The sequence below is a fragment of the Egretta garzetta genome, unplaced genomic scaffold (assembly GCF_000687185.1).
Source record: "Egretta garzetta isolate BGI_Z169 unplaced genomic scaffold, ASM68718v1 scaffold304, whole genome shotgun sequence".
Taxonomy (NCBI): Eukaryota; Metazoa; Chordata; class Aves; order Pelecaniformes; family Ardeidae; genus Egretta; species Egretta garzetta.
The window spans coordinates 230,539-242,556 of NW_009259421.1; the positions used below are offsets into that span (position 1 = coordinate 230,539).

General features: G+C 41.4%; 1 protein-coding gene across 1 annotated transcript in view; it reads left to right on the plus strand.

Moving 5' to 3' along the window:
- CUNH1orf21 (chromosome unknown C1orf21 homolog) overlaps positions 1 to 12,018 on the plus strand; it is an 84,159-nt gene that overhangs the window by 783 nt on the left and 71,358 nt on the right. The window lies entirely within an intron of this gene.

Sequence of the window (12,018 nt, forward strand, 5' to 3'; positions counted from 1 at the left end):
TTCTGTTAGTATATGCTAAGTGGGTTTTTTTTATAGATAATTATCTAAACAATAATTCTGTTTTTTAAATGTTAGGAATTATCTGGAAGACTAGAAATGAGATTTCTAGATCTGCCCAGATACCTATCTGAAAGTTAAGTCAGCTGTGAATAAGCTTTGTACTGTTATTCTTAAAATAGGTGCATTGCTACTGAGTACGCCAAACTTCTCTTCTCTTGTGGTTTTTATAGCAATTGTTTGTGTAGAAGTGGGAATGACGCATCTAGCAGCAAAAAATACCTCCCTTTAATTTCAAAAGCAGTATTTCAGTTTTTCAACCTTTCTGGGGGCTAGCTTGCTGCCAACAGTGGATCCCAAAGTAAGAATACCTGGAGGCATAATCTGAAGAGGAAGGAGTTGTTCAGCAAACTTCAGGCCTAGAAGATGGGTTATTTTCCTGTGTGTGCTCCTTTGCTAACCCAAGAGATGCTGGTTTTGGAATCATGAGTTCAGTATGTTGCATTTATTTAGAACAAGCTTTAAGTGCTGTCACGAACAAGAAGCTCTATTAGTTTCTCAAAGGAATTTGAGTTTATAGCTTAGATGATCTTTAGTGAGGGAGCAATTTTTGGCAATATGTGTGTCTCAGCTTTTTTTTTTGTTTAACTGCGTGCTGTGGTTCAAAGGTCATAACTTTGATGACAAGAAACCTAAAGTAACTTCTGGAGGCAGACAACCAAGAAGACCAAAGGGATTTTAAAGGGCTCCCACTTCATAGAGCTGGACTGGTGTCAGTGGTATCATTTAGGTATTCTAGGGCCCATTTGAGGGCCGTTAATCGTTCCCTGTTTTACAGAAACCTATCAATATGAGGAATACTACTTGCTGTTAACCAGTGTCCGGCACATATTTTAGTTGAGGTACATGGTTTGTCATTGTTAAAGATCCAGTTTAATAACTAAGTGAGGGGAGGTATTAAAATACTTTATTTGGTTCTAGCCAGTTTTCCTCATACCTTTGCGTTAGCCTGCTGGGTTTTTTTGCCACTTAGGGATTTTTGTCATGTGTGGTTGAAAGCATTAGCCACGTAGCTGAAAAACCTTTCGCTTTCCCACATACCACCCTTTTTTCCACAAATAAGTACAGTTGTTTGTGTGATTTTTCTGTGAGCTCAATCTTCTCTGGTGCTCAATAGCTTTCCTATTTCACTCCACTGCTGTAATTGCAGCTCCAAAAGTAGCAAGTGGCGCTACTGAGGAATGAACTGGATGGTCATCATTACCATTGCACTTGTTTTCCAGCTGGGCTATAGGAACTGCCAATGCCAGCCTACAGTGATACAGAGCCAGTGGCTACTCTACCGTCTCTGCTGTCAAGTTTGAATAATGATGGAAGTTTCAGAGGGCAGAGAAGAAGGGGGTTAGTCATAGCCTGGGGTTATAAGGTTCCCTCCTGTAACTGGTGGAAAAGAGCTTGTAACAGGAGAGAAGGCCTGCCTGGTTGTAGGTAAATATGGATTATTGCTGCAAAAGGGATCTGCTGTACATGTAGTACAACAGTCCTTAGTTGTCTGAACTGAAGAAGACATCGAGGTGGTCTTGGAACTGTGTAGACAGTGGTGTCTCCAAGCTTCTCATTTGAGATAAGCTTATGGTACAGGACTTCATCAGTAAAGGAAGGGTGTAAAGGACCTAAGTCATTCTGATGCAGCTCCTTGCTCTCTGTGTCTTGGATAACAGTACTCCGTTCACGTTGCAGAAGTTGCCAGAACAGCATCATTATTGCATTGCCAACTTTGACTTCCTTTGCTGTGAACACACTTCTAGTCCTTTAGCAGTTTTTCCCCTTCCTTTCAGGGGAGAAGCAGACAAAGAAGCCATGCAGGAGTTACGAGCACCAACAGAGCTGCAGCTTTGCCCTCTGGATTTTTGTTGTCACTCAGCTTGCATGCCACGAGCCTTATACTCATTTTGCAGCCCGCCCTCCAAGACCTCGGAAGGTGGCCTGTCTAGAAGACCACTTAACATTTCCAAAGCTTTCTTAAGGGGTTGTGATATTTGTCTTAAGGTTTATCCACCCTTCTTTATTAAAAAAAGACATAACTTCTAGGTATACAGAGTTTGGATTTTTTTTTTCTAATCAGTAGTTTTTGCTTGACTATAGATGGCACTTTGAATCCAGACAGTATTTTCTGAACTGCTCAGGGTGGTGCAGTTCTGCTTCTGTTCTTCCTCAGAGCCTCTAGATGCTTCTTCCTTCTTGCCTGGTGGTGGTTGGTTGAAGCTAAGTCTATTGACTATTTGAGAGATCATTGCTTCTGTGAGGATATTTTTTTTACTTTTAAAAGTCACTGAAGGTTCAGACTGTGCTCCAGTGCCTTATTTCCTCCCCAGTTTTTAACCTTTTTTTCAACTGAGCAGACACATTGAGCCAGGTGTTAACTGTAAATTTGGAACTCTAGTGTTTAAAACCAAGAAACCTACCATGAAACCCACAAATTCTGTAAGAACAAATTCTGGTTAACTGAAAACAAAACATAAAAATTTCCATCTTATCCCAAACTGTAGAAGGCATGCTGCATTTTGCTGTAATATATATTTAAATAATTGAGTTAGCAGGCCTATCAAAGGAGATGTTCTAGAGAAGATTGAATATAATATGATTATTATGCCTTGTTGGTCTCTAATGACTTTAAAATCCCTCTAATAAGGATAGTAATAATAAATCTTCATTTATTCATCATTCCACTTCAAAGCTGATTTCCAGGGCAATACATAAGAACTATAGTAATGTAAATACCAATGAAGAACAAAATGCCATGATAGGGCCTTGAGCGTTGTTGATTTCAGCGTATGTTTTAATAATATAGTGTCCCGTGTAGATTAATTTTATTTATGCCTTTTTAAGAAATCATGGGATGTTAATTTGGGGAGGAGGTTATTGATGTAATTTTTTGTGTGAGAAAATAACTGGTAATGTGATTTGTTGTGGGGGAAAAAAAATTGTTTTAGAATCTGTTTATCAATCTGAGAAGCTAATCCAGATGTTTATGTAGAGCTCTTGGGTGCTTTGCAAAAGTGAGAGTAAACATGGCAGGTAAGAATCTTCTGGCAAATTGGGAATATCCGTGCTGCAATTGCAGGATAGGATTTCTGTTATTAACAGCAGCTTCAGTTGCTTAACCAGTCTAAATAAAGCTGAATGCAAAGCACAACAGTTTATAAACCAATTTATCTCAGAGCAGCTGGGAGAATGCTAGAAAAGGAACTCTTTAGCACTGAGATATCATAATGAGATGGAAAAACTGATTGATGCACATAGTATCTGATTGCTTTACAAGCTCTAGTGTAGTAATCTTCACAAGCTTTCCTGGTTTTTATTACAGGCCCACGCTTGTTTTAGAGAAGGACAGCATGGAGAAGATGTGTGAGGGACCTGATGTCAGATCACTTGCAGACGAGCATGCCCTGCTCTGCTCTTCCTCATTTGTTTTTTTTTCAACAGTTTTCTTCTGTGTTGATACTTCTTCCCAAATCTTTTCAAAATGCCATAGTTCAAAAGTCAAGCAGGAACATTAGAGTATTTACCTACAGCAAGTATTGACCTGTCAGTTGCTCTGCAGTGGCAGGAAAGCAACAACCCATCTCCCAGGGAGGACTCCCTTCTCTCACCAGATCAAGGAGCTCAGCTTAGTCACCCAAAACAAATATGCTGCTCTGTAGCTGCCATACCTGAACTTTAAGGAGGTAGCTTTATTTGGCTTCTTGTTCACCAATACCACCATTTAAAACTCCAAATCTTTTTCAACTCATCATGAGTTTTCTCATGTTGGTGTTTTCTTTCTTCCCCTACATTTTATGGGTATGTCTCATTCTGCTAACCCCTGTCTTGTGACAGTCAATTATTTCTTTCCTCGTGTCTGTCCTGTCTCATCCATGAGGGTATCTCAGTCTGCTGCCCAAGACAGCAGAGCTCTGACTTACTTTGATGTAAGCCCTGAACATTTGAAGCAAGTGCCAAAAGATGCCGAAATATTTGAAACTTTTAAAATCTGTCCACTCTATACAGCAAGGGGAATTTGGGACTATGACTTACCTTTCCTAAATATGTGGCATCTCAAAAAATATTGTACCCAAGCCTTTGTAGAGATTAGCTTATTTTGAAGGCTCTTTCCTTGATTAACAGGCCTAAAATTATTATCTTATTCAAATATTCAGGCTTAGGTTGTTGCACAGGACACTTTAAAATATCTGAGCCCAGCAGGTTGTTCAGGTGTCCTTGATTAACATGTGATCAACTTCCTAAGCCTGCCTTTCTCCATCTAGTTCCTGTGCACAAAATTCTGCAGGTCATCTTCTGGCCACTTGAGGTTCTGAAGCTGGGAAGTTTTTAGACAAAATTTGAAGTGGGAAAAATATATTAGAAGTGTTTTCAGTGAATAACACCTTCCTGTTACCGCTCACTTTCCCCCAACTGATTAAAAAAGTGCTAAAATTGAGAACAAGAAGTTCTTTCTTCTGAAGGACAGCGTGGGCATCCTCACTGAACTGAAACTATCTGGAAATCTGTAGGTTAAGGAATATAACTTCTGTCACGTTGACCATGAATGCATGCTGTGATCAGAAGGTATTGCTGCGCTAGGCTTCACACAAACAAACAGTTCACTTTGCCTGGCAGCATTTATTTTATTGACTCTGTTGGTCAGCTGGTTAGCACTCAAATCGTAATTGCTCCAGCTCATTTGGCTGTCCTGACACACTTCTGCAATGTCAGATCCTACTCATTTTAGGGACAGTAGCAATTGTGCATAAGGGGACCAGCACCATGCAGTGTCCTAATACCATACGGGATATTTTGAGACAACAGTCTTTTAAAAGACATTTTTAAACATGAACAAATATCTCCTGTACAACCACAGGCACTCGTTCCATGCAGTGCTTAATCTGAACTCCATGGAAGTGAGCAGCATGTAGGCACCTGCTCTTTGAAAACCCAGTCTCAGGGGTGCAAAACTTTTAAATATCACAGTGAGTTTCAAAGGAGGAGATTTTCATTGCTTAAATTCAAATTGCGGCTGAGCTCCTGAAAGGGTGGCTTTCACGTTGTTCGTGATTTCAGCAGCTCATGTTTATAAAGTAGATCTTGTTTCAGTGCTTGAAAGCTAAAGAAAAGCAGATGAGTGCATTGCAGCATAGGGCTGAAGTGCATGAGCATCTTCCAGAATTATACTGGACTCTGTTTTCCCTCACTTTTTTTGTTCAGTTGTTTTTAGTTGAACATCTTTGGTTTTATCCACTCTGTTCTAATAAAATTTGGTGATAGCCTGCTTCTTATCTAAGTAAACGTGGGTCAGTCCTAAACAGGTGTTTCATGAAGCAAGAGAGAAAAATAGAACCAAAACCCACTTTGGCATTATATTGATGTGGGAAATGTAGTAATATTGCACTTGTTATCTAGGTTTATGATGTATTTGTGTAACTCTGAGAACACTCTTTGTAAGTCAATAATTTACTATTTTATTTCCATCTTCATAGCTCTCTTGGAAAAGGTACTGCTTTTGCAGTAGAAGGAGGAAGCTGCTATGGGTTTGCTTAGAAAGTAGTAGGAAAACAAGTTCTTCATCCCACTCCAGCAAGTAAATGTATAGACAGATATATAAAGAATATAAAAAGAGCCTTTTGTAGAAGGTGTAACAGGCCAGCATCTCCTGGAGCAGGGTTGCCTCAAGAGGGAGGATGAGCTGGGAGTAGCAGGTGACCCCAGCACCTGCAGTGCCCTCAGTGTTGGGGTGCAGTACCACAACGCCTGAAAACAGGCCAGAACTGGGTGCTGGTGACAGGGTCTGTCACCAGTCCCAAGCACAGCAATGAACCAGGTCCAGGGTCCATCCAGGGAGTGCAGTGAGGAGCAGCAGATGAGTCTGGAGTCAGGGATGGGGATGAGCTGGAGCCTGCCCCAGGGCTTTGTTCAGGAGAGGAGATACCTTTAATGTGGGGGTGAGGTCCCTCCAGGAGATGGGACCAGAGGCAGGATTGGAGACAGGCAGACCTGCTCTGGCAAGGACTGCAGACCCAAGCCTCAGCCAGAACAGAGCTCCTGGATCCATGGGCAGAACGTGCAAGTGGGAGTTTTGTGAGGCTGGTCATGGCCTCATAGTGCACTCAGCGCCCTGACAGCATCTGTCCATTAATCATGAGCTTTACATAATGATTGTGATTGAACTAGCTCCCTCTTCTCCTACTCCTCCCCCTTTTGTTTTTATTTGCAAGTAGAGAAATGCTGGTCTGGTGGTCCTTAGGGATGAGATCTGAGTCAATGGAAAAGTTCCTGTAGGCTCCAAGAAGATACCTTGAAACTTTTAAAAAGATTGGTTTTCAGCATTTAGTTTCACTGATCCAGCAGTGAAGAAAACTAGTTCAGAAGTGATGACAGAGTAGCTCTTTACATACGTGGGTGTTGGAAAATGGCTTAGATGTAAATCGTTTCAGTGAAGTCAAGCAACAGTGGTTGCAGACATTCCTTGGTCAGGTATAGCAATCCCTGTGCAACCCATCGCTAGTGATAGCGGTGGGGTTCCTGTTCAGGGAGAGTTAAAGAGCCTGTCCCTGCCCTGCAGTGCTGTATACGTTAGGATGAATAACTTCTGTTTTGATAGCACTCCAAAGTCTATCAGGACTGGGCACGACCAAGCTAGCAATTGTCTGAATGCGGATAAACACATATCATACTTCCCTGTTGCTATCTTCATATCTTACTCAGCAGTTGCCACCTCTTTCATGCCATTGACCTTATAGCTACAGAAGCTTTTTGTTTGTTTTAAGTCAAAGTACAAAGAAAGGAAAAGAAAACGCTGACCCTCGGAAGCTGATCACATCCACCACCGATGAGCAAGGCTGTGCTAGGGAGCAGATTGTCTGAGCAGATGCACAGAAACAAATTGCTTGGTTTTACGTGCTGGAGGAGTGGTCCCAGCCATTGGCAGGGCAAGGTTTTGCGTTGCTATGCCCCCAGCCACATTGCAGGGCTGCTTTGGGGAGGCACTGCATTTATATCAATCGAGCACTGATTTACCAGATAAAGCCTTCCTGTTCTTAGTCGTGACTTCTCCTGGCAGGAAGCAAAAAAAGAGCAATAAAGAAAAATGGTGCATATATGGAATTCTGTCTCCTATTACTTCAGTTCTTTCCTTCGGAAAAAAAAACCAAACAGAAAGATCCTAAATGAGATTACTTTCCCAAATAGATAGCAGATCTTAGCCATATAAATGTTGTTGATGTTTTCCTACCTGTAAGCATAGAATAATTGACTACATTTAACAAAACAAGTTCTTATTTTTTGTTTCTGCTTTTTGAGATTATTGTATCAGATGACTGAGTGGATACAGGAGTGTATGGCCCTTTGCTTAAATGTTTGCTATCTAGGCAGAAGATGCAAAGTATTCTTCTTTGCAGCCCTTTAACCTTAGTATATGGTTTGACATGAAACATTTAACTTAAGCATTTAACTTAGCTTTGGAACTCCGAGGGCTGGAGCACCTCTCCTGTGAGGACAGGCTGAGGGAGTTGGGTTTGTTCAGCCTGGAGAAGAGAAGGCTGCGGGGAGACCTGATTGCGGCCTTTCAGTACTTAAAGGGGGCCTACAGGAAAGATGGGGACAATCTTTTTAGTAGGGACAGCTGTGACAACACAAGGGGTAATGGTTTTAAACTAAACCAGGGTAGGTTTAGACTGGATATAAGGAAGACATTTTTTTACAATGCGGGTGGTGAAACACTGGAATGGCCTGCCCAGAGAGGTAGTGGAGGCCCCATCCCTGGAAACATTCTCGGCCAGGTTGGATGGGGCTCTGAGCAACCTGATCTAGTTAGCAGTGTCCCTGCTCCTGTAGGGGGGTTGGACTAGATGACCTCTAGGGATCCCTTCCAACCCAAAACATTCTATGATTCTATGGTTGAAAATGTGTGTGGATAATTTTGCGATAGGAAAACTGAAGAAAGAGGGGGTGACTCCTACTTTATTTCTTGTGAAACCATGATTTTGTAAGTGTTTTTCTTGTGTAGGAATGAATTTGAAATTCCTTGACCCTTTAAAAAGAACTGTACTTAAAGCAGAGCAGGTGTCCATAAATTACCTAGATAGCCTTCAGACACTGTAGTTATCCTCTTCTGGCAGTTAATGGTCTTGCAGTGTTTACAACCCCTTGTCATGGTGTTAGATGAGGGAATTATTCTGCAATGTCATTCTACTTAGTGTAAATGCACTGTATTTATACAGACCTTCTCTGGTACAGTCACTGTTTGTTATCTGCTTTGCAGCAATGCCTGGGTTTCCAGCCTGGTGTCTGCTGCGTTTGGCATGATATGCGCGCAGTCAGACTCGGCACCTTCAGTGGGGATTTATAGTATAAAGAGAGAAGGTGAACCAAGGTGGAGAAGCAGTTGTTATCCCCGTTTTGGGGGGAGAAATTAATCTCAGGCAGGTTGTAACTTTCCTGCTTCTTAGTTTAATGTAAGCTTTCACCTTTTGCAATCTGTCCGTTGGTGTCAGAGCACCTGAAGGAGATCTACCAGAGGATGGGGGGCTCTCAGGGCACCCCGGAGTCTCTGCAAGCAGCTGACACGTGGACAGAGTTAATGTAGTTTGATTCTTGGGAATGACCCTTCCCACAAGCTGCTTAGCTCTATGAGGAGTGTAGTCAAAGTTGAATAGAGATAAAGTGCATGGGGTATGCATTTCACAGTTGCATTAGTGTACTATAAATAGGGGCATACATCCGCCTTTGGTATTTGCTAGAAAGAAGCCAGGATGTATTTTCTGGCAGCCTTGGTGCTGAAGGAAATCTGTTTATTTTATGGTACAGACAAACTTATTTTTTTTACTTAGTATTTTAAAGACAGAATCCTTGGTGTTCATTGCCTACCTGTAGGTGCAAACAAGGAAAAATCATGGTAAAAATACCACATACTTTCGATTACTGCAGTGTTCCTTTTTTCATTTTCCAAGTGTTGTTTTACTTGGCCACAAAGTTTAAAAAAAAAAATAAAAAAATAAAATCCAAAGACTGAAATTTGGCCAAGAAAACCTCAGTCTGGGAGATAATTCTCCGATTCCCTGGGTAAGACTTGTAAAGCTGCATGGACGCATATTCATTTTGGCAACACAAGGCTGTAATTTTATAGTAGGAATACTGGTAGAAATACCTATTAAATATAAGGAAAAAAATACCTGACCACTAAGTATTTGTGTACCCTTGCATATACAGCCAAAGATGCCTTTACAGGTTAATTGCTATGAAACTTTGTTTTCTCAAAAGCTGCCAAAATGCTTCATTGTCCTATGTGCTTGGACTACAGCAAAGCATCCGTTTGCTATTGTAGAAGGTGTTTTTCCATTAGGTACTTCTCCGAAACACTGAGACATCATGGGTATTTTAAATAAATCCTATAATCCAGCAGTCACATGTTGTCCTGGTCCGAGGCCCAAGACTGACCGCATTCTGTCTTGAGCTTGCACAAAAAAAATTGGAAAAAATTGGAAAATTTGGGAATGGTAAGATTGCTGCCTCATGGACTTATAAAAAACCAAAGCCTGGCTTCTGCTGAGTGGGTGTAATCATGCCCTGCCGCGTGCCTTTTCTTCTTACCTGTATGAGGGGAGACTGGCAAAAAGGATCAGGTTTAGGGTGCTCTTAAATTATAGATTTCCTTTTTGCTATTGTAACAGGAGCGCTACAAGGGGCTGTTCAGGCGAGAGAGGTGCAGAACACTTCATGTTCTGCGATACTGGGAAATAGCATGAGGTCGCTTTTGTTTCAGGATTTATGGTTTCAGGAATGATCGTGGTCTATTCAAAGGGAAAAAAGGGGGTGTAGATGTTTTTTGTGGAAGTCTCCTAAATCATATTAATAGTTGTATGTATTAAAATTACATACATTTTATCCCCTGTATTTTGTTGTCAAGCATGTATCGGATTTCTAACTGTAGGAACTGGGTGCATCTTGAGATCTTTTTAGGCTGAAAATGCTTGTTTAATATAAGTGCTCTAGGCACACATTTCTTACTTTTTTAGCTATTATTAAAAACTGCCTTTTCTTACACATCGATATTTTGCTTTCTTTTAAAAAGTTTTGCCCAGGGAGGAGGGGGGGAGATATGGAAAATCACTAGCTCTTTTAAATTTCTTTTTCTTTTCCACCAAGTCATCTTTGCGTTTCCAGCATATCCTAAACGTGCGTGTTCATGTATTATTTGCACGGAGTGGCTTCGATGTGGTTGCAAGACAGCAGGCAGCTAATGGGGGCGAGTACTTCTAGTCTCATAAGCAGGTTATGTTTGTGATGACAGTAGGGACAAGGAGATCGTTAACAGTACAAGACAGCGTGGAAGAGCTCCTACTACATGCTGCAGAGAATTGGGAGTTAATTTGTGGCTTGGCATGCACGGCGAGATGGAGATGTTAAACCAGACATCTCATGTGACTGGATGGGGCTGTGAGTGAGGCAGTCCCTCGCTGCCCAGTGTCGCTCCGGTTCCAGGAATTTCTTAGGGTGTTCCCATCGTTACTGTTGATTGCTTGAATGATACGCCTCTGTCGGTGCCATGTGGGCGGTAGATGTTTGCTTTCAGGGCCTTAGATAAAGCTTTTGCAACATGGATGCTGCTCGGGGAAGTAGGCATCTTTCAGAGATAACAGATTAACTCTGAACGTTGTAACCAGAGTAAAATATTAATCTTTCCAATATGTTAATTTTGTAGCTCTTCGGATGGCCTGTAAGTAATGTAATGTAATTAACTTCTCTATCTTTTGCATCTGGAACTGTGTGCTGTATTTTATAACTTAAGTTTTCATTAGTCCCCTTCCTCCCCTCTTGGTTTACAGAAATACTAGCAATTAGGAGACATTTATGCTCATCATGAATCTCCAGTATGTTACTGGTCCTGAATAATTATGCTGTCCCTTTCATAATGCAATTAATAAAAATAAAATAGCTGTTGATTTACAAATATCCTTTGAGGTACATGAGCAGTGAAAATTTGATAGACTAATATTAATGGAAGAAAGCTACTATACCAGAGAGGATGTGAAAATCCATTTCAAGTAATACGTTGCAGGGCAACAATCTCATTTAATAGTTGACTGATTGAGAATGGCATTACTTGTTAAGTAAAGAGGAATTGACTTTTTTATTGACAAGGATACTGAAGATGCCTTGTCATGTATTTGCAATATAATAAAAGAATAAATATAATAAAAGAATATACATAAATTTATATTTTTAAAAATGTGCGGAAAGAAGAGCTGGTGGGGAAGGAGACCAGCCTGGCTAAACAGAGAGCTTTGGCTGGAACTCAGGAAAAAAAGGAGCATTTATGACCTTTGGAAGAAGGGGCAGGTAAGTCAGGAGGACTACAAAGATGTTGTGAGGTTATACAGGGATAAAATTAGAAGGGCCAAAGCCCAACTAGAACTTAATGTGGCTACTGCCATTAAAGAGAATAAAAAAAAAGTTTCTATAAATACATTATCAATAAAAGGAGGGCTAAGGAGAATCTCCATCTTTTATTGGATGTGAGGGGAAACATAGTGACAAAGGATGAAAAAAAGGCTGAGGTACTTAATGCCACCTTTGCCTCGGTCTTTTATAGTCAGACCGGTTGTCCTCTGGGTGCCCAGCCCCCTGAGCTGGAAGACAGGGACAGGGAGCAGATGACACCAAACTGGGTGGGAGTGTTGATCTGCTTGAGAGTAGGAAGGCTCTACAGAGGGATCTGGACAAGCTGAATCGATGGGCTGAGACCAGTTGTATGAGGTTCAAAAAGGGCAAGTGCTGGGTCCTGCACTTTGGTCACAACAACCCCATGCAACACTACAGGCTTGGGGATGAGTGGCTGGAAAGTTTCCTGGTGGAAAAAGACCTGGGGCTGTTGGTCAACAGTCGGCTAAACCTGATCTGGCAGTGTGCCCGGGTGACCAAAGAAGGTCAATAGCATCCTGGCTTGTATCAGAAATAGTGTGGCCAGCAGGACCAGGGAAGCAATTG